Source organism: Thunnus maccoyii, chromosome 8, assembly GCF_910596095.1.
Source record: "Thunnus maccoyii chromosome 8, fThuMac1.1, whole genome shotgun sequence".
In the NCBI taxonomy this organism is placed as follows: domain Eukaryota; kingdom Metazoa; phylum Chordata; class Actinopteri; order Scombriformes; family Scombridae; genus Thunnus; species Thunnus maccoyii.
Window position 1 is genome coordinate 13,573,206 of NC_056540.1, and position 23,121 is coordinate 13,596,326.

At 41.6% G+C, this 23,121-nt stretch overlaps 1 protein-coding gene across 1 annotated transcript in view; it reads right to left on the minus strand.

Moving 5' to 3' along the window:
- Positions 1–18,578, minus strand: part of nexmifb (neurite extension and migration factor b) — a 55,326-nt gene extending 36,748 nt beyond the window's left edge. The window contains exon 1 of the mRNA XM_042418581.1: positions 18,510–18,578. The gene's annotated coding sequence lies outside the window, so the exon portion shown is untranslated. The remainder of the gene's footprint in view (positions 1–18,509) is intronic.
- Positions 18,579–23,121: the final 4,543 nt, after the last annotated feature.

A 23,121-nucleotide genomic window follows, 5' to 3' on the forward strand; every position in this document is an offset into this window, starting at 1 on the left:
AATAATGCACCAAGGCAGCACAGAACAAAATTATTTTCAAAAAGCCAGAAACCTTAAGTAAAATACTGAGCCCAGTGTATTCGTGTTTTTGTGTGTGTGTGTGTGTGTGTGTGTATGTGTGTGTGTGTGCATACGTGTGTGCAAGAGAGAGAAAGAGAGAGAGACCTTGAGTGCAATGGGAGGAGTTGATGCTGCAGCATTCAGGGAGGGAAAGCAAAGCTAACTGTGAGTCAGACTCTCTCTTTTCGGCCCTTACCTCCCTCCTTCCACTTCCACTCTCCCCTTCTCCTCCCCTTTCTCAGCCCTTAAGCAGCTGCCTCCACTTATGCAGGGCACATTTCAGATGACAGGAGGGAGGGAGAAAAAGGGGAGGAGGGGGAATGATGGAGGGAGGGGGTGAAAGGAGGAGCAGTGGGGGGAGGGAAACAAAAGGTTGCACGATGATTGCACAACGATTCAAAAGCTGCTGAAGGGGGACATTCCAGCCTAGGTGAGGATGCTTCCCCCCACCTCTCCACCTCCTTCTCCTCCTGCTCTAAAAACCCATGCTGCTATACATCAAAGAGGAGAAGGTTAACCGCTAGACACAGTAACCCCTGTAATAGAACTGTTTTCTAATGACCATCAAACAGTGTTTACTACCTCTGGGCCTGTGATTAATGGCTGTATGCACAGGCAACCTCCTACTGTATTTCACAACCTCTCCTCATGCTCGACACAGAGATGGTGAAAGAGATGTGGAGAGAAAATGACAGCTGGGATAGAGGAGTCTGGAGCTTCCTGGATGCTCCTGAAGGATCTTTTAGGACATAACCAGCTTGCTCTCCTGACCACTTCTATGACTTATTAGTGTCTAATATCAAAACACAACAAAAAGGGATGTATTGACAGTCCTGTGAAAACACAATCCCAGTGATTTTACAAATTATACTGGACAGAGGATGATGGAGCATTGGAACTGATTCAAATCACTTCAGGTTGGTTTTGAATTTATGAAATAAGATGGAATAAATTACTTTTTTTCACTTTGTTCATCATTCAATTCCATTATACTGTACAGGCCAATTTCACAATAAATGCCATTTATTTCATACAATTGTTATCTTGATTTTATTTTATCAAAATATCATTACATGTATGCCCAGTATTAGAACTGCAACAATTACTTGATTAGTCGATTAGTTTTCAACTACTAAATTAATTGGCCAGTGTTTTCAGAATCTTCTACAACAAAAACCTAAATATCTTTGGGTTGTGGACTGTTGCGGACATTTGAGGATGTCACCTTGGGCTTTGGGGAACAGTGATTGACATTTTTAACTATCTTCTGACATTTTGTAGACCAAACTACTAATCAATTAATCGAGAAAATAAGTGACAGATCAATCAATAACGAAAATTGTTGCAGCCCTACTCAGTGTCTTTGTTGGTTACCTTGAGCTGTAGGTGTTAATACAAATTCTGAACAATAAAATCTTGATGCTTTCCATGACAATGCATTTTTAGATACTGAAACGGTTTATGAAACACCAGAGGAGAATTTTCTCAGCCAAAAAATGTTCAAGTTATCTGAAAAATGTAAACTCACCAAATGTGGAGATGTGTGGTTTTTCACAGGACTGAAAAGCCATTAAACATCACTTTTGAGACACAATGAAAACAAACAAATGAAGAATGCTGAAAATGCCACTTCTTTGTGACATTATTAAATATCTCTACTATTTTGGCCAATTCACGAAAGGCATCGAGTGCTAGACACTGATGCAATTACTGTTTATCAGTGAGGACTGCACCAAAATCAAGAGCAACATGCTCTTACATTTCTTTTAACACTAGAATGTGTATTTAAAACAAATTGAAGGCCTCCATACACGTTGTGTAATTGCAGTGCACCAATCCTTGTTTAGAAATTGCTCTCTCGCTAATGGATTTAGTATCATGTATTCATTGTACTGCAGATATTTTCAGGCTTCATGTAATTGTCTAATCATTTTTAATACTGACTGACAGCATGTCGGTGCAAAACAACTTGTATTTTAAAGCTGGAAAACTTTTGTTAGGTTGTAAACAAACTGCAAACATTTCACTGCAGACTCCTGTGTGATCATCAGTGACAAAAGGACAGTGAAGTTGTTACACTGTAAGGTCTGCTTCCCTTGACAACTGTGTTGATGGATGAGAATTACAGATGACTAACACTGTGACTGTAGCAGCTACCAGAGAGTAGGCTGAGGTCATTCCCCCAACTGCCTCTATCATCTTTGTGAAAAGCCAGTGTTAAGCAGGAAGGAGGCTGCAGGACCGATGCAGGCCTAAAGTTACTGCAGCAGCACAAATCATCCCAAGTTTGTCTGATAACTATTTTATTTTGAGATGCAATAACTGAGATGTTTTTTATTGTTTTATAACACAAAATAACTCACAATAATACAACAGATCTATCATATTGTCATATTGATTTGTGGTTTGTGGACTGCAAATTCTATTTTGAGATTTAATTTTTTGCTACTCAACAAAACAGGTTTGTTGTAAGAGCAAGTTATATTTTGTTTTCACTGTGTTCATTCTGAAACTTATAATAAAACTGTAAATGCTAAAGCTAACCATTATCATGTCACTTTTAAAAAATATAATTGTACGATTGTCTCAAATCAAATATTTATAGTTTACAAAACAATTTCTGAAATATCAGAATCTTCATGTGGAATTAAAACATGCTTTAAAGCTGCAGTGCAGGATTTTTGTCTCCCCCTTCTGGTAGTGAGTGTAATTACAAAAACACTGTCAACACATGCTTGTGTCATAGGCTCCGGCATAGCCTACTCCGTCGCTACTGTTGTGGCTGTAAAATGGTGGATAAATTGTTTTGAACATCACACACGTCACTATCAGAATTTGATCCGTTCGGTCCAATAAAGAAGAGCCACATATTCAATTATTTTATCCTCATTCAAGTTAGCAGAGAGCTAACCAGAAGTTAGCCACTCAGCCAGCAGAAGTCTCAATTGTGCATGCTCTGCCCTTAGAGCATCCGGCCAGCACAGGAATATCAAACCCGACACCAGATAAAAAAGATTTACCTGATAGGCTTAATCAGCCTATCAGAACAATGCATAATCAGCATTGTGTGAACTTGTTTGGCAAGGGCTTGATTGTAACAGACGTTCATTTATATGTAAAGGTTCAGCACTGCAGTATTAAAGGAATAGTTAACATTTTGGGAATTTTGCTTATTTACTTACTTTCTCTCTGAGAATTAGATGAGAGGATATACCACTCACATCTGTGTGCAATGTATGAGGGAGCCAGCAGGCAATTAGCTTAGCTTAGCACAAAGACTAGAAGTGAGGGGAAACAGCTAGTCTTGCACTCTCCAAAGTTTAAAAATATTTCTACCAACACCATATTTGAATTTAGTATGCTATGATATTAATCATGGTCGAACGTTCATGACCATGCGATGTGTAATTGCCAGTTGGATTAGCATTAAGATTTGTTTTGTTTGTTTTTTTCACAAGCTGAATCTGAACACAACACCTTAAAACCTGCAGCTATCAGTATTTTTTCCATTAATAATGAATGAAACCACTCGGTGTAATGTGAAAGGGTCACTCATGGTGCTGTAATCACAAGAATTATCACCCAATTCTGCAGCTCTACTGACCATTTCAGTGCCCTCTTTTAACACTTAGCTCAGTGTTTTGGTTTTTCATCCCACACATTTACTGTATAGGTCAGTCTGAGCAGCTCTCATCGACCCCCTCAGGCTGATTTTTCAAGCTAAAATGCTTTGATAAACCCATTGTACCTGCCCAGAACCAAACAGCAGAAGAAGTTAGTGACTAGTTGGTGAACAAAGTCAAGCATATAGCATTCTGACAAGGACCAAGATATTTTCCTCAGGAGTTGAGGGGGACAAAACCAGAGCTAAAAGGAGAATGGATACTGAACCTACAGGTCAAATTGACAGAAATATGACTCCAAATGAATGTTAATGTTGCTCCATGTATGCTGGATATGAACATTTGCTAACATGTTAGCCATGACATGTGGTGGGTGTCTATCATGGATGTATTATAAGAGCTGGATACCGGACTAAAAATGGCACCCATTCAGTCCTATAGGAATTGCTCGCCTGGTGCATACGCGTTGTGCGGCCCACTGAATATGCACAGTAGTGATTCCCCTGCTGGCCCCGCCCACGAGCTCCCGCTCGGCCCATAGACTTTACATTGTGATGATGTCACGGATTTTTAAATCGCTTTTCTCGGCTCGAGGAAAGTTCTACAAACATAAAACCTCCATGGATCAAAAGTTCATAATAGAAAGAGTTATAATTGACGTTGTTTGCAGTTCGAGGGGTCCTGTCAACAGTTTTACTGGCGTCTCTTTTACTATGCTGGTCTATGGGGAAAATCCTTTTTGGGCCGCAAGGGGGTTTTTCACTGCGGTACCAGTGGCCACTGGGAAAAATTGGCTGCAAGGCTGAGCAGCGGCGCCCTATCCAGCTTATATTATACATCCATGGTATCTATCTGTGGGTTTTATTTAGGTAATTTTCGGCCCCTAGTGGCCAAAAATTGAATAATTCATCTTTCAGGTTCTTTAGACTGAATGTTTGAAAATTAACAGGTGTTGCAACAGTCCAGCCTAAATGAACTATGACTACTACACTCTTGCAAAGAAGGCATAATAACACAACGTTGCAAGCAAACGTTAACAAATATCTGAGGGTAAAACCAAAGAGCAGACTGACTGCTGGTTAAATCTGTAGTCTTTCAACTGTCGCTCAACAGTGTGTGTCCGTAGTAGTTCTTAAGTGTCAAGAAACAATCTTTTTTGTCTATCAATGAAAAATAACTCTGGTACACCCAGTAGATGTGCAGCATCTGACAGAGAGCCAGCCAGCATGCAATAAATTGGAAGGGGTCATTAAAACCTAAAACACTACTTGAGTGCTACTTCGCTTTCTTTGGAAATAATTGCAAAAGTCTTTTCTAAATATTTTTGACGATTTAATGATGCACTTTCAGGTTACTTTGAGAATTTGGAACACAGAAGGGTCACTAACTAATTTATTCAGTCAGGTAAGGGAGGAAAATTTGGAAAGCTGAGAAATTTCTAAAATGACTTTGTTTTCACCAAGAGACAGAGCGTGATTTCTTGAGTTTCTTCCAATTTTTTCTAAGTACGAGTATTGTTCAGTGCGCTTAATCATCCACAATTCCATTGGTGAAAAAATTAAACTAATTTATGGGATAAGTAGCCACAAGAAATCTGCACTGTTTGAGACATCAAGGAATAGAAAATATGACTAACAAGTAAGCATTCAGGGGACAAATATTCTTCATCTTTGGCTTCCCAATCCCTCCTTTTCTGGCACAATAAATGTCCCGCTAATACACTCCACAGTCTCTTGAGTCGAGACAAAAGCAGATCATTGATAACAGCTCAATAAGTGAGCATGGAGGTCTGTCGAGGGCTTTGAGGAATTTCCAGTCAATACATGACCATAATGGATTGCACATGGCGCTTTTTAAAACTGTATTTTAGTGCTGAAATTGCATTCACAGCAAACTTCTACACTATTAACCACATAAAGATACAATAATAGTGATGAAGACACAACAGAGTTATAAATAATAAGCAACTGATAAATAGTTGATGCATGTTAGAGATTTTTTTTGTATATTTCTCTTTCAGTTTTTTCTTAAAATCTAATAATAATGATCCGGAGAAAGGGATATATTTTATCCATCAGATATTACACCCTTATTATTTTTCTCTTTACATCAAGATCTTTCATCAGTATTTTGTTTTTCATCCACATCACAAAATTCATTCCATTACTCTCACAGTAAAGATTTCCCTTTGTTCTCGGAGCCACAAATTATTTCCCCGTTGCCTCAGAAGGCGACTCCTTTACTTGGCTTCAAAACCAAAGGACACGGGCAGGCGGGGGTGGGAGGAGGCGGGCTGGGAGAGGGGGGTTGGGTGTAGGGGGGGTCTAGAGGACAGCAGGAGAAGAAAGGAGATACACAGAGCAAAAGAGAGGATGGGAAAAGGGAGGGCAGAGGGAAAAAGCCAGAGAGTGAGAGAGACAAGACAGGCAAATGTGAAGGGTGTCAGTCAGAGCAAGTGTGTGTACAATGTGTGTGTATGTTGAATGGTGAGGACATAGGACAAAACAACGGCCCCTCTCTGCCCTTCAGACCCTCTACAAACTCAAATCTCAATATTCACCCACCAGCTCTTGTTGCTAATACGCTGTCTTCCTTTGAAATTTGTTTTCCCTTTTAAAGTCATTGATGTTATTAGTTTTTGAAACCCGGCTTAGAGGCTTATTGATAGGCTGCACAGATGGAAATATAAATGGCCTCGGAATCTCTTATGAGAGCGAACAATAATTCTTGTCTTTTGCTCGTGTGAAGTTGCAGCACATCTACAACACACAAACCGCCAGGAGGGAGTTTCTGTGTTTTCCTGCATCAAGACACTCTTGCACGTTGCAGTTTGGACCACAGTGTTTTCAGTGGCCTTTTCCAGTATTAAATAAAAACGCTGCATTCCTGTGGAACACTTAATCAGGCGGTATGAAATCAGTGAGAGCAGTAAAAGGAGCACACTGTCACGGCTTTAATGTGTGTCTCTCTGTGTTCTGGAGGGGGGTTAGCCTCTCTGATGTGCCACAGCTGAAATTGGCAGGCTATCAGTCACAACCCTGTAACACAATGTACAGCATTTCTAAACAGTATAAAGAGATATGACAGCCAAGAAGGCAGAGAGACAGATTGAGGGAGGGAGGGAGAGAAAAGATGGAGATAGAGTGCAAAACAAAGTGAGAGTGAGAGAAATGCCATTTATAGAAGCATGATGTGTAAGTCTAAATGTTTTCCTTACAACTGGGTCAGAATAGCACATTATTCCACACTCAGAAAACAAGCATTTAGTCTTGTGACACTGTCAGATCCAGCTCTTGGTGCAGCAGGTCAAATTTGTCATCAGAATAACAGAAACATCACCATCATGGTCCTTAAGCAATACCATATTGTGTCTAAACGTAGGAGAAGCCTCCAGTAAGTTGGCAAGATGTTTGGAGGGGGACAAGCTTTTTCAATGGACAAATGAGAACAAAGCCAGGTCTGCCTCCCTGTTGGTAATCAGACCTATTGATTAGTGGCTGTGTGGGTCTGTGAGGGGCCGCAGAAGCCTGGGAGCCAGTGGCTGTGTGCATATGCACAGGGGTATTAGCAGCGCTTATTCTCCAGGCCTGTGGGACAACGCAGCCTCTGAGCGAGGTGATTAAAAGACCCGAGCTATTGAGCTCCTCCAATCAATGCCCTCCTGTGCTACTGGACAGAGCTGGAAGCCGCTTCCTAAACAACAGACTCACACACTATCACTTCCCCATCCTACCATTTCCCTTCCCCCCAAATCTTAAACCAAAGCCAGCTTCGTTAAGTGTTGGGGCCAAAGGGGGCCAAATCCCCATTGCTCTGCTGTATTGCTCGCCTTGACCACACCACATTGCAAAGGGACTTGCCATTTTCATCATGTGCAATAGCCAATTAAACAAATCTAATACTGGAGAGAGGAAGGGGGTGTGGGATAAAAGTAGGAGCTTTTCATTTAAATGGATAAGGTTAATGAGTTATTTGTATGGTTGACGTATTCCAATTGTTTAAAAGGTTAGGCGCATCTACACAGCTGCCCTTTGGAGTGATCTCCTCTGTTTCACGCTCCTTCAAGCAGTGGTAATGAGAGGTCACTATGCACCATGAGGGCCCTGAGAGCCAGCAGCCCCAGCCAGACAACTACAGTCACCGTCATATTACTATTTCCTCAAAAATAAACAGGCCTTGAAGAGAGGAGCAGGTCATCTCGGCCCTTTCTCTTAACCTGCGTCTCTCTTTCTCCCTCTGTCTCTCTCTTTTTCAATATCCTGACAAGTGGTCTGCTCTCAGCTTGCCGTGACCAGAGAACACTCCTCTCTCTTGTTTTTTTGTAACATCCACTTTCATATTTTCAATAACTGCAGAATCCTATTTTTGTTTCCTAATGGAGCCTCTGTCTCTCTCTTTTTTTTCTTGTCTCTAAATTCCATTTCAGGGAACTGGCCTGTCTTCTTTACATCCACCGCCATAATCAGACCTGCTATTTTTTGTCGCTCCATGTATCATCAACACCTCGGGTTAATCCAGTCAAAAATATCACATATTGCTGACACATAATCAGCCATGGAAAACGTAACTCCATCACAGCATGATTATGGAATAGCATACAAGCAAGGAAACATATATATCATGCCAATTTGAAACTGTCCTCCCAAGAAAAACGACAGAATTAGTCGTTTCAGGAAGTGCCTCAAAACAACATTATGTTTATGTTCAAGTGACAAAGCCCTCTAGTGGCTTTAGTAAATATGACGGGAGGAATCACAAGAAGAAATAACGTTGTTACAGAGTGACAAAGTCCACAAAGGGAGGAAGTCGGGTGGATGGATGGGCCAACAAATATCAAACAGCAAGCTGAAATACATGTAGGTTAGTTTTAAACCGTGGCCGTGTCTGAAATCGCTACCTATGGTACAGTATATTTACTGTCTGCCATTTAATTTGAGTGCCCTATTTCTGACTGTGTAAATTTATCTGCTATGTAGCGCCCTCAAAAGATCCACAATGGAATGGAAAAAGTAGTGTTCATGGCGTGTACACAACTTTCTGTTGACAATCCCACAATGCAATTCTCCGCATTTTATTGATGCAAAAGCTATCATGTGACTCTACAGCTATCAGTGATGACGCAAAATGTCGATGATTAAAAGTGTCAGAAATCTCAATTTACTATCACAATGTTTGTTTCCTTACTGTTACCAAGAGCTTTTTGTGTCATAGCATTATCACATCATAAAATGTATGTGCTGTAATTTTAAACAGTGATTTGTAACTGTTTTGGCACAGACAAATGATGTCCTCATGCTTCTACGCGTCACTCTGGAATGCATGGACCAACAGCATATTTTGTCATTTAATTTGGACAACAGTTTCCATACTGGCCCCACTCTAGGCATGAATTTGTGTCGGTGAGAATCATGAGAAAACGCTTTGCTTAATTTAAAGCTATTGATTTGGTCATTATTTCATAAGCCGGTATGTCCAAATACAGGCACAGAAAAGCCCATATCACAGGCAGCCAGGCAGCCTGGGGTGTGTTGCTGTCAGGTTTGCCAGTGTGAGCGGACAGAGGCGGTGGGCTCTGCTTAAGACAGAGTATTGGACAAACACAAACAAACGAGGCAGCGGCCACTGTGACTCAGTGCTCTAATGAACCAGCGTATTGACTTGCTGGCTTTCTCTTTCTCTCTGTCTCCATGTCTCTCTCTCACACACACATTCTGTCTCACTCACTCTCTCCCTCTGTCTGCTGTGTTTGTATGGATCCCAGCTGCCATTCGGAATACCAATTACTGTAGGCCCAGGAGTGGGGGAAGGAGAGGGAGAGAGATAGAGGGAAGGGGAGACTGGGAGAGCGAAAGAGGGATGGTGGGGAAGGAAGGAGGAAAAAAGAAAGGAGGGAAAGAAAGAGGCGGAGCTGTGGAGAGGGGGGGAGGGAAATGGTTGGCTCGCTGGCAGGCGATCCAGGAGGCTTGTCCTCACATGGTGGCCAGGAGAAGCAGCTCAGAGTTGTGGATGATGGCGAGGAGGAGGAAGAGGAGAAGAGGGGGGTCTTCCCTGATGCTGTGGCATCTCGCAAGAAGGGAAAATCAAAAAGTGTCTCCATGTGTGACGTGTACACCCCTGATGCTGTAACACTCTTGCAGCTGACGCACAAGGAGGGAAAATCAAAGGGACTTTTTTGTCTTTTGTGGTCTGCCACAAATAGGTGCACCGCTGCACAGGGAGGGACGGGAGAGGGGGGAGGTGGGGGCAGGTGTCAAGTGTTTCACAGAGAAAAGTAACATTTTCCCTGCAAATTCCTGGGATGAAGCTGGGTGCTACGTCTCCCATTACAAGATATTTGTATTTGATAAAGGGATTTGGACCGTGGAGAGCTTTTGGTCCCGATGACACTCCTTCTCTCCCTCTCCGTTTCTCCTCTCTTCGCCATCCACCGCAACAATTCTCATGACAACCATAATGAGCATGCTCACATTCTGCACGATACCACTAATTTGAGAAATTTCCAGCACAAAGACATAATTAGACAAACTAATTAGACGAAGACTTCACTGCACAGAGATCCTCCGCAGTTCAACTCATCCGCCTACCTGCCGAGGACTAAAATAGGAAGCAGCCGTCAAGCCCATCCATGCTTATTCCCCTCAGTTAGGGCAGTGAGATGTTTGTGAGATGGCGCACAAGGGAGAATAACATGATCTCTCCCAAGGGCTGCAGCCACTCCTCGGCAGCAGTACAGCAGGATCTTTGTCGTGGCTTTAGTGTCACATAGGGCTAACAGGTCTTACCCAGCCACAGATTGTCTTCCTATTTATATCTGAGGCAGCGATATTGTCTAGATGCTGCGAAAAAGCTGTCTGAGAACAATCTGCACAGGCCTACAGCTACACGCCACTGTGTAAGACATATTAATAAATCAGAGAGAGGTGCTCAGATGTGCCATGAACACTTAAAAATACACAGAGTTCCGGTTGAGGTGTTCATAGTGAGCTATAGGTGAAGTGGTGGGTTTTCTAATGAAGAATATGACGAGAGTACTTAGAGAGAGTTGGAGAGGCGAGGGAGGTAGAAAGGTAATTGATTTTAAAAGTGATGGGAAAACCCACAGGTCTCAGGAGGGAGCAGCAAACCGTCTCGATGGATACGGAAGCCCCAGCTGCCTCCAAGAATAATGGAATTAATTCTTAGTCTGATTTAAATACATTTTATAATGGGAACTTAAATTAACATTTCCTAAAGCCCCAAGAGAGGGAGTCAAAGTGTAAATTGTTACAAATTTTTTTTTTACTTTTCTCTCGACAATGGAGCCTTTGTCCTCAGAATATGTGTTACTTGTAGGCACTCTGTGTTATCCAAATAGCAGTGTTCACTCGCTATCATTTTTGCACAGGGTGAGAGGAAAAAAACATAAATAACATTATTATTATACGAATGCAGGCTTGCACGTATACACACAAAACAAACTTCCATGCCCACATAGAAGCTCAAGGGTCCAAATAAGCATGAGCACATGCATACGTACACATTCATATTTCCAAATGCTTGGCAGGCTGTCACTGCATTCACTGTGGAGTCTGTAGGCAGATTTGTAAGTGTATCTGGGAGAGAGAGACAGACTGGTGTTTGTTACTGCTAATTTTGTGTCAGGTCACTAAGTCCTGGTAGACTCGGTGCACCTTGGGATTAACAATGAGCACAGAGGGCTTCTCTAAGCACTGGCTGCCCCTAAAACAGATCATTCATACGCATACATACACACACACACACACACACACACACACACACACACACACACACACACACACACACACACACACATTGTAACACATTCACAATGCACATGGATACCTTACCCCACCTCTCCAGAGGCCTCATCACTGGAGCCAAAACATTGCAGCAGCATACATCTTTGATAGTGAGTTTTAAACCTATTAGATCATATGGCTATAAAGTATGCATGCAGACTGTACACTAGCTCTCCCCTGAAAAAGACTTTCTCTCAATGGAATTACCTGCATAAATAAACCATAAGCAAATCCCAAATAGTGCACACAAAAGGCAAAAAAAGGCGCAATGATACACAGGCATACACACACCTCAGAGACAGATCTCAAAGGAGCGGGTTATACACAACGTAATTTGAATATAAAAGGGAAATACCTGGTGTTGTGATGCTCCCAAAGTATTTAGCCCATAGTGACAGAAACATCGCTGTATCATAACAGTGATAGAAACGGCAAAAAGATATGTGTAGGTGCACTGGAAGCGAGATTAGTGGACGCTATGGATGAGGAGCAAGTACATACTGTACTAGATGCTGTACATACACAGGTATGTTAAAGGTATGAAAGTGGAAAGTTTCTCTTAAAACCTTCATAGTTATCATTTCTTGTCTTAATAGCAGCATGTTACCAAATTGCTCTTTATTAAAAGCAACTCTTTCAAGTTACTCACTAGTTCTAGTGAGTGCATGTACATGTGTTTTTCTAAGTTATTGTTTGTTCAGAAGGCTAGTATGCACTTAAGGAAGTATAGCATGTTCATAACACACCTCCATAGATTTGCTGGAAAGAGCAATCATTTCAAGATTTCTGGCCTGACTTTTTAAGACCAACTTTGAGAATATAAAAATGTTTCTCCACAAAACCCTTTAATTTTTTTTCATAAAAAGTAGCCAAACTTCATAACTGTTTTCATTACCGATTAATCTACGAAAATAATATGGTTTATAAAATGTCTGACAACAGTGAAAAAAAAGGCTATCACAATTTCCTAGACCCCATGGTGACTCAGATTGCTTGTTTGTGCAACTAACAGTCCAAAACGTGAAGATATATTTAGTTTACTATTGAATAAAACAAATACAAGCAGCAGATTCTCCACAATTTAGCAGCTGGAATGAGGGAGTATTCTGCTTTTCTTCTTGAGAAATTGGATCGGCAAAATATGGAACAATTTGAAATAAAAACACTGAACAAAATGAAATACTACATTGAAAAATAAATGTGGTACTTTATTCCAAAACAAATCTATATAAGTATATATAATATATAAGCGACCACCACTAGCATTATGCAGAAGCCTGGAAATTATTCAGCTAATCCAGATCTCCTGAATTCCAACAGTATACAAGATATTACAATGAATCTCTGAGGCTTTGGGTGACTAAGTGATGAATTAGCCCTTTTATCAGCGGCGACTACGCTGAGGTGCATATTTGACTCCTTCTGGAGAGCATTTTACTGGCTCAAGTGTGATGTATGTGGGCTGTATTCTGACAGTGTCGCTGAATGATGACTTGGGGAAATGGGTTAGAAGAACACAGAGAGATAGTGAGTTGAAAAATGTCTATTTGCGCATGACAGGGCTTCAGTAAGTCACTGAATGTCGCTATCAGGGGCGAGCCCAAAATAAATGCATAGCAGGCATCCTGGCCCTTCATGTCTCTTTATGCTAGAATTAGCCACTTGTTTATGACAGCAAAGACTGGGTCACTGTCATGATGTAAAATATATGTGTGTGTGTGCGAATGTGTGTGCACTGTGAGAAATAGCAGAGTCTGAAGCTGAAGAAAATCCAGAGCCGGCACAAATTCTTACTGGAGTGTGCTGGAGCTAACACACACACAGGGAAGCAAGCAAGTATACACACAGCTGTACATCCTAGAAGTCAAAGAGCCACAGTAGACACTTCATACACTCTTCTGAGATGCATCTGAAATGAGAAGTCCTAATTATTATTTCCATTGTGCCCCACTCCTGTGACAAGGACCACTAGCTGTGAATGATTATAATTATTACCCATAGTAGAATAGCAGTCATGCTGTTGTATCATCAGCAACATCATCCAACAGATCAGGGTCAAATCCAACTTGAAATTCATGTATGCAATTCAATTCACATTCTCTGTGTTAAGATATTCAAAAACATTTCTCATTTGACTTCTGCTTAGATGTGTCGCGCATGGATAATGTTTTGCCTCTGGCGTGCTATGGTAAATGGAAAGTAAAGCGTTATTCGTCAGCTGACTGTATCTGACAAGAAGACTATTGCATTTGCTCAACAGGCTTTTGTCATTCTGCTCTCTGCATCAACCGCAACGTATGATAAAATAGCTATTCGATTCAATTATCACTAATGTTTGATTAGGGCACAAATGGCGCAGTCTCTACAAACAGCAGCACAATTAAAGTGAAATGAATTACAACGAATCTTAGACCGAATGCTATAATGCCATACATTTTAAACACTCAACTTGTACACTGTGAAAAGATTTACAACAAAATATAGCCTGTCTCTTATTTGCACATAAATTCACAACATCGTTTAGAGTAGAAAACAAGCCTGTCTTGAATGGCTGGTAATTATGTACAGCAGCAAATAAAGCGTGGTTCCTTTCTGAGGCACTGGTGGCTTGTTAAGTGGTGAACAGACAAAACAGCATTTAGAAAATGAAAGGTGCAGGGAAACATCCAGGGCACAGCGAGCTTCTCTCCCATTAGAAACAACACTGTCTATCTCACGACTGTTTGTTTGTTCCAACTGGCTGTGCTGGGAGGACGCACCCTGAACCCCCACCACCAACAGTAACTATGTCTCTCCCTTTATTTGTCCCCTCGTCTCTGTACTCTCCCTCTGTCTGTCCGTCCCTTCCTCTAATCTTCCCACCATGTCCGTCCCCCCCCTTCCCCTCTGCAGCTCCTCTCTCACAGCACATCCTACCCTATGTTTTGCTCCCTTTCTCATCATCAACCCCTTTTTTCATCCCACCCCCCTCCTCCCTTTCCATCCAACAAATCAAAGATAAGGCTAATGAAGGTGGCTTATTATTCCAGTATTCAGGATCCTGATGGTATACAAGTCCAGCTCAACATGGATATGCGACTCCTCTGGCTCCAACATGAGGAATTTAAAAAAAAAAAACATGTTCAAATTAGACAAGGGGCGATGAATCTATTAGTGTTATTATATAACAAAAACCAAGGCTGTTATTGCCACTGTGTGTGCCATTACAAAGGGAACAATACATGGGAGCACAATGTGCGAAACCAATTAAAATCCAGCCCCGTCATATAGCTTCCTCCCTCCCGAGTCATGTTGTGAATATGCTGCTTTCACACCATTCATGTCAGTGCACCTGTGTCCACTGCATTAAATCCCCACCTCTTTCGTCTCCTTCTAAGATTTCCCAGCATCAGATCTCACTATCTGTTTCAAGAATCCCATGAGTTGAAATACAAGGGGGCCCAGGAGAGTGCGAGCGGAGAAAAGGGAAATTTCACATTATCTATCCATCTGCAATATAAGGGTCTGATGTGGAAGCAGGAAATGAGCTATGAACGTCAAGCCCGCGTGCTCACGGTCCCAGTGGCCACCAGCCTACATACTGAGATCAAGTAGGCAATACGGAAAGTGGTTTAATAGACCCCAGTTTAATTGGACTTTTATTTGTTAATGGCAGAAATCCTGATGCATTACTTTAATTATCCTGGCAGAACTAATTCATGAACACGGTGCAAAAATGTGGCCGGAGTTGGCATTCAAATAGCATCCAACTGCTTTTTTTTTTTTTTTAAAACCTCCTATCCTCAAAGTGCTCTTGAATCTTTTGCCTTCCACAGGAATCTCTCTGATAGGACTTGTAAGGCGTGTGATGGTTGAAACCCTCAGTGTACTTTAACCAGCCAGCTGCCGTGAATGAATCCAGTGAGGGAGAGGAGGAGAGAGCTCTGAGGCCATTTTTCCCCTAAAAGTGCTGGGGCCCACCCAGATCCTATATGTGAGCATGCCCATGTTTGCCAGGCCCTCAGAGTGCAGAGAAGCAGCCCTCGTCAGTTTGGCTGCAGCTGGGGTGGGAGGGGTGAAGTACAGCTCCCCCTGCAGAGCGCTCGCCCAAGACAACCACAGGCAGCCTCTGCTCACATCTATACTCAGCCCAATCACACCTCAACTGCTTTGTCAATGCCGACCAGCAGCCAATGGAGAGAGAGATCCTTACTCTATGTCTGATTGCGCTGTTTTTAATTCATTACACTACTGCACTGTAACAGTTGTGCCTCAGTGCCTCACGCCTCATACTGACACATATTTTCTAAAATGGGGCATTCTTTAAAGTAGATTAGCACAGTTTGCCTGTCAGCTACAGATGTAATTTTTGCCTCTCTCAGCCACTCTGTATGTGTGTGTGTGTGTGTGTGTGTGTGTGTGTCAGGATGTGTTTGAGTATGTTTACGTGCGTGCGCATGAGTATGCCGGTAGCGTGTGAGTACAAATGCGTGTGTCTTCCTGGAACAGCTCCTGTCTGGGGGGCAGAGCAGGCAGCAAAGAGCTCAGCAGCGCCTCAGTCCCTCAGGACACGCTGCAGCTCTCTCCTCGCGGCCATGAAAAGCAATCAGAGCCCAGCCTTCTCCCCTGGACTTACCTCTGCCTTTAATTACAGAACTCAGCAGCGGCAGCAGCACAGAGAAAGACTGCCTCCGCTGGGCCACAGCCAGCATGTCACAGCCCAAACGCAGGGGCTGAGGTCGACGCAGCAGGGCTGTGCATACTGTGGCCTGACATAAACACAGTGTGCTTAAACATACAGTGTGGCTCTGATGGGCTCAGCGTGTTTCAGCACGGACTAGGACAGAGCCATGGTGCTTCCAGACTGGAGTGATACAATGTGTAGAGAAAACTGCAGCGCACCAGACATAAAACACAGCGGGGACTCTATATAGAAAAGGAAAGCCCTCTCTGTATGCTTAACGAGATGTTCTTGCCTGTATTCTGTCGATTGTGAAAGTCAGAGCATGTTATAGAAGCTAGTAGGCGACACCTGATTGCAAAAAAAAAAAAAAAAAATCAATCATACAAAAGAAACATCTGTGATACTGTAGTGTCGTATCCAGATAGTTGTTGTTGGTGATAAGAACACACAAGGTGTAAGATATTAATAAAAGGTGCGAAAAAGGATGATTGATGAGGATCAGTTCATTCTGTATAACTGAGACTCTCTCCTGTACGACAGACGTGGTAGTCGAGGCCCAACACATGTGCCTAAGGCTGAAGCAGAGGAGAAGCCACAGAGCACACATGGGCAGGGGAAGATAAGAGACTATGTACACAAGCTGCTGGTTTTATTGCTGCAACATAACACTCGGATAGCATTTTAAACACATTTTCAGAAAACCTGCCAGCGCTATCCTCGCTACTGTGGATCAGAGCCACGGTGTTGAAATGTGTCATTGGGCTCAATTTCTCATCCAGTTTAGAACGGCACTTTTAGTGAAAACAATGAGACTGACCAGGCAAACGCTGTAAAGACAAACATATCGCAGAATGAAGACACAGTTTGATATGATACCTCCTATTAGTTTCCGCATCTGTGATCTTCAAACAAAACCAGACCAAGGAGGCCCCTCTCCCGTCCACACGTCACGTAGCCTCGGGCCCAATGGCACACTGTGCCGTCACACATGATAATGACACCCACATCAACTTGTCAACTCAATTTGGCCCTCTTTTAGGCTCTCTTTGACTCAATCAATGCATGGCCTTCCATCTGGTTTCCACTGCTGTCTTCACATTAGGACACAGAGAGGGCAATGACAGGCATTTTACACACGCACACACACATCCCTCTCACTGCGCTCTGGTCCAGTGCACTTTAAAGATTACATCTTCAGCAAATCTTCCAACAAAGTACCCCGATGCATGCTGAAAAGTCAGAAACACACCCTGTCAAATAGGCTAACAAAAACTCCAAAACATGAATCAAACCAAGTCACGTCAGGTCATTAACTGTGTTCTGGGCAGATCATTAATTGCGACGATAAATTCGCCACTTCTTATTTGAAAATCCTGTCTAACAAAGCACTCCAATAAACATCAGCCGGGGAAATTTCTGGCTCGTTAAAATTTAATCCAATTAAAATCCTATTTGAAACAAAGTTAACAACAAATTCTAACACCTCCACAAAAACCCGAGCAGAGCAGAGGCTGTTATTATGGGCTGCAGCTCATTATTTCCTAGCATGCCTTGTCTGGCTTGCAGTGAGGCTGACTGGGACATCCAGTAAACATCTGTCATGAGGCATCCTTAAAAGGGGAGCAGAGACACAGTAAGCTACTGATCTAGTGACCCGACAGTGCAGGCATTCACACATGCCTGGGTGCACCTGTGTGTGCCTCTGCTATCATGATGTTTAGGCCAATTTTAAGAATTTGTTCGTTTATGAATCATTTATTCGCCATATCACAGAGGGCCTAGCTGTAAGATGATGTGTTATCCCATTGGGTTTCAATAGCCCATTCATGAATCATTCATTAGTTTGGACTATAAGATTATGCCCCTTTATTCATTTCTTATTCATTTTTGGGGCAGCACTGCTCTGGATGCATAACGTTGATTCAAAATGACGTCCACAGGCCACTGTTTGTCTCCAAAACATACAAACAGTGCAGGGTAACTGCCTTCAATATGAACAACCACACGTGGCATCTGTATTTGTGTTGCATTTCTGTGCCTAAAGCGAATAGGTCAGAGCCTGTGCTTTAAATAAGTGGGGGTATTTTTCGCAGGGAATGGGTAATCGATGGAGCAGAGACGAATGAATGTAGGCTACGACAGCTGTCCCAAGGAGGTAGGGCTGCTACTACGTACACCGCATGCTTGGTGTGTTCTCCCTTTGAATAAAATGTCCGATCAGATCAAATCAGGGGAAGCAGGGATAGCCTATAAATCAGTGTGTGTATAAATCAAGCTGTCATGTGCATACCTAATAGAGCTCGCTCCCTATTCAAATACACAACGGCACGCTGAATAGCAGCATAATAACGTTTCACTGCCTACCTCCAGAGCGTATGCGCCCAAACTGCGTTTTTTTTTCCCCCGTCGCAATGGGATCCTTCTCAGCTGCTGTGGACAGTATCAGAGATGCGTCTTTCCCCCGAAATGCAAACACTTCCCCTGCATGTTCCCCCCTCCCACCCTCCCCGCCACCAGCACCAGCAGCAGCAGCAGCAGCGGCAGCAGCAGAAGAAGCAGCAGCAGCCCGGGCCTCCAGTAATAGCAGGTGGACGCGCCTCTCAATGATGGAGACAGCGCGACTCTCCTCTCCCCCGCCGCTCCATTTTCAATTACGGAAGAATTCGTATTCCAGGAAACGCGCTATAGAGCAGCCAGCATGTCCTAATATCACCGCTTTCCTCCGGACAAACAGGGGCCGTCGCCTGTCAAACTCCCGATTCGCGGTGCCCTCTCGCCTGTTATCAACCTTTCACGAGATGCTTGATGTTGCCATTGTCACGGCGTATTTTTTCCTTCCTTCTTTTTTTTTTTCTTTTTTTTTTTTTTTGCAGCTGGACCTCTCCCCCTCCTTGCGGCGCGCAGTCTCGTAGGCGCGCACTTCGCCTGCTCCCCCTCCGATTCTTCTCGGTCCGACCTATGAGCGCGCACAGCCAGCCGACGCAGGGCCACGCACTGCTTGACGGACGCGCTGAGCAAATCAGGTAGCCCACTCCAAATAGGACTGTATCATAACAGGGCAACTGCAATGACATGAATAATGAAACGGCTACTCATGTATGCCTATGCTGGATGATCGGCCCACTCATAACACCACAACACTCACCGGACTGGAAGCAATATTTGGATAGACTTGAGTCTCTCTCTCTCTCTCTCTCTCTCTCTCTCTCTCTCTCTCTCTCTCTCTCTCTCTCTCTCTCTCTCTCTCCCAGTATGAATTGGGTCTGCAAACTGTGAATAAAACAGCATTCAATGAATAAAGACAATGGGATGCAATATTATATTGGTATAACAGTATTTCTACCCATTTACAGCGACTTCATGGAAATGTGTCACTTGTCAATTGATCTTCACATTTTCTGAATTCACAGCGCACAGTTATGACATATGAAAGCTCACAGTGGTTTATTCCAGCATTTAAATGATACAATATGGCAGTGAATGACAGGTCTGTACACACAAGCAAAACAACAACAACAACAAAGCAAACTACTTTCGGGACTTAAAACACTACTTTCATTCCTAAATGGATTTTGGAAAGCTGTAGCATTGATATGCCGCTTTATTTGTAATCTCTATGATTGAAAGCAGAATAATTAAAATAGACAGTTCTGATGCAATTAATCATTAGTCGAAAGACAGAAAATTAATCAATAAACATATGTTTAGATGGTGTATTAAGGAAAAATGCCAAGATTGTCCTTGTTCCAGCATCTAAAATGTGATGTTTTTTCTGTTTTCACTAAACATTGAATATCTTTGAGGTTTGAACTGTTAGTTGGAGAAATCAAGCAATTTAAAGATGCTATGTAGGACTCTGGGAACTTGTGATGAACATTTTTCACTATTTTCTGACATCTTAGAGACAAAATGATAATTTGATTTGTAATAGTTCGAGCTGCAACTACATTTGCTATTGATTTGTTTGATGATTATCTTTTCATTTAATTGATTAATTGTTTGGTCTAAAAAAAAAAATCCATCACGTTTGACTAAAGTTCAAGCTGACATATTTAAACTGCTTGATTGTCTGGCCAACAGTCCATAACCAACAGATATTCAATTTACTTTAATAGAATAAAAAATTCTAAAAAATCACACTTGAGAAACTGGAATCAGTTAATTTTTGGCTTTATTGCTCAAGAAATAATTTGCATTAATCACTTATTGACCAATTGTGAGTGTCAACTAATTGCTCTATAGTGCCGGCCAGTAACAAGACATCCTAAAAGCCTGTCCTTAAATATAAATATGTTCTATCAGACATCTTGAGGCTCTTCAGCTCCCATCACCACTATGTGAAGGTCTGTGTGTAATCTAAATGTCTAGTAATGCCCAATGATGCGGAACCACTAAACAATTTATTCAAACTAAACGGTTGATTTCCTGTTTTTGTGGCTACATGATAGAGCTGTAATGTCCTCCAATGAAACACAGAGAAAAAAACTGTTCTTCTACTGCAGCTCAGTGACACACATTATTATTAGCATCACACGTAAAGACATATAACTCTCTGAGATACACACGCATACACATTGCAGATCACCTTGGAAATAGATGAGTAGTGTTTATTTTAGCCATGTTTTCTGTTTTCACATTAAGTACATGACTTATGCTAATGATCTCCATAGTAACTCCATAGTAACAGAAGTTATATTCACGTTTCTTAAAATACCTTTTCAACTGCAGTTGTCATTACAGATGTTTTTAAGGAGACACATTGGCTTACAGCTGCTCTTAAGCACTGAAACTTGATAACAAAACTCAAAGCTGACAGGAACAGAACATTTTCATGCTGATATAATTACAGAGTTTCTTCATGTCTTTACAGTAAATAGAAATAAGCCTAATGACTACTGCAGTGCCATGAATGCAATATCAAATAATATGCTTCACTATACAAATTAACACTGAAGCTTAAATGTTGCAAATAAGGAATATTTGCTTTGGGCTGAAAAGTTCGAATGAAGGTCCGTATGTCGAAATGCAGGCATAGTGCAGTATTAGTGTATTTAAAAGGGAGGTCCCCTGCACAGATCCAGGTCTATATTTTTATTCTTAGGCTATACTGGAATATCTTTGCATGATTTACTGTTCAAAAAACTCCTTATTTATCTTGTCCTTTATGTGGCTCCTCAGTTCAGCCTTTGTCTGAAACAGGCTGTTTTAGCTCCTGTCTCTTTAAGGCCCCTCCTGATGAGTCCACTCTGTTGTGATTGGTTAACTTCTGGAAGCTTTGTCTCGGCAGACTTCAACCAGCTCTGGAGGCTACGTAAATATTTCACTTCTTTTTCTCATTCTTTACTCGAAATGTCAACTTCTCAAATACATCTGTACATGTTGGAGCTCAAATCTGATCCAAAATATGTGATTAAACAACATGAATAACAACATGGAACAACCTTAGCAACAACTTTAGCACAGATTGCCGTCTGTGAGCATACGTGACCTGATGTCACTTCAATGGAGAAGAAGAGGTAGCTTTGTAAATGAAGCATTCAAGGCAGGCTGAAGCATTTCTGAAGCATTTCTACATACATTCACCTCAAGTTTTAGACCTTTGACCATGTTTAACATAGACAGCTGACATCATAACGGTATAAAAATAACTGAAAGTCACAAAAAGCATAATATGTCCCCTTTAAAGGAACAGAATCCTTATGAATGAATGTGTGCTATGAAGAAAACCCTCCCTATCAAAGCCAAAGTAAAGCAATCTGAATGTAGTACAACACAAAAGAACCACTAAAATATAACAATGTAAATGGCTTTTAACTTTTAAGTTCTCATTGTGTTGGCAAATTGACAATTTAAATGTTTTACAGTTCTTTGCAATTTTCCACACCTTTGTTTCATTCACTAACTTCACTTTTTAATGACATTCTCCTGTTTTTTTCAGCTGTTTTTGACACAAATCACATTCAGTATGCACATGAAACATCAACAATATTCAATTTTTCTTGTCAAAAACAGCAGTTTGCAGTATAAAAATATAATTAATAAAATAACAACATACATAATGTCATTGACAAAAAACATAGATATTCAGGGAACAGAAATAAAGAATGGAACACTGTTTGCATTTCTGTATTTCTGGGAAACAACATCACTAACAAGGTATCCTAATGCAACATCTAAACAGCTGTTTAGACCACAGCTGGAAGCCTTACGGGTCTAAATTCTTTTTACGCAAGTGTTGAATGAATATATTGTCCATGTTTCTGCATTTTGGTGTTGAGGGTTACAGTCATATGCATATTGTTATTCCTTTATTGTTACATTATAAAACAACAGCTCACATATTATATTTTTGACAAAAGTATGTAAATATACTGCCTGTACTTCTAATACTGTAAAACAAGCCTGCTGCATATACAGTATCTGTTTTGCAGTATAGGCAATATATTTACTTACTTTTGTTAAAATGTTTTATGACCTTACATGGTTCATTAACCAAAGATTGAAACAGAGGCTCAATGTAGTATTTGTGGGCTTGTGTTCAATACTTGACCAAGTAGTTTATTCAGTATCTGTCACTGTGAAGTCTTTTTTATGTTATCTGGTTGAAATTAGCTGTTGAGTTTCAGTCAGAAAAACACACTGATGTTTGTGAGTATTTGTGACAAAATTAATTCAAGACAATGAACTTGAAAATCCAGCCTGTGTAGAATGACATGAGCATATACAGACAGACCTGGCGTGGTGACAAAATGTTGCAGGTTATAATAATAAAGATGTAGATTTTCTAGTCTGAGCGGCAGAAAAGGTTCACCTGAATTACATGTGGTAAATGGTCGTATTCCCAACGTCACAGTTTAAAGTTTAAATAAGTCCACAGGTGGTGACTGTGGCCTTCAAGCCCATGTGAAGTTAAAGGCTGTAAGAAGTTGAGAGCAGAATGTAAACGTTGAAATTTCAGGCTTTGACACTCACCAGG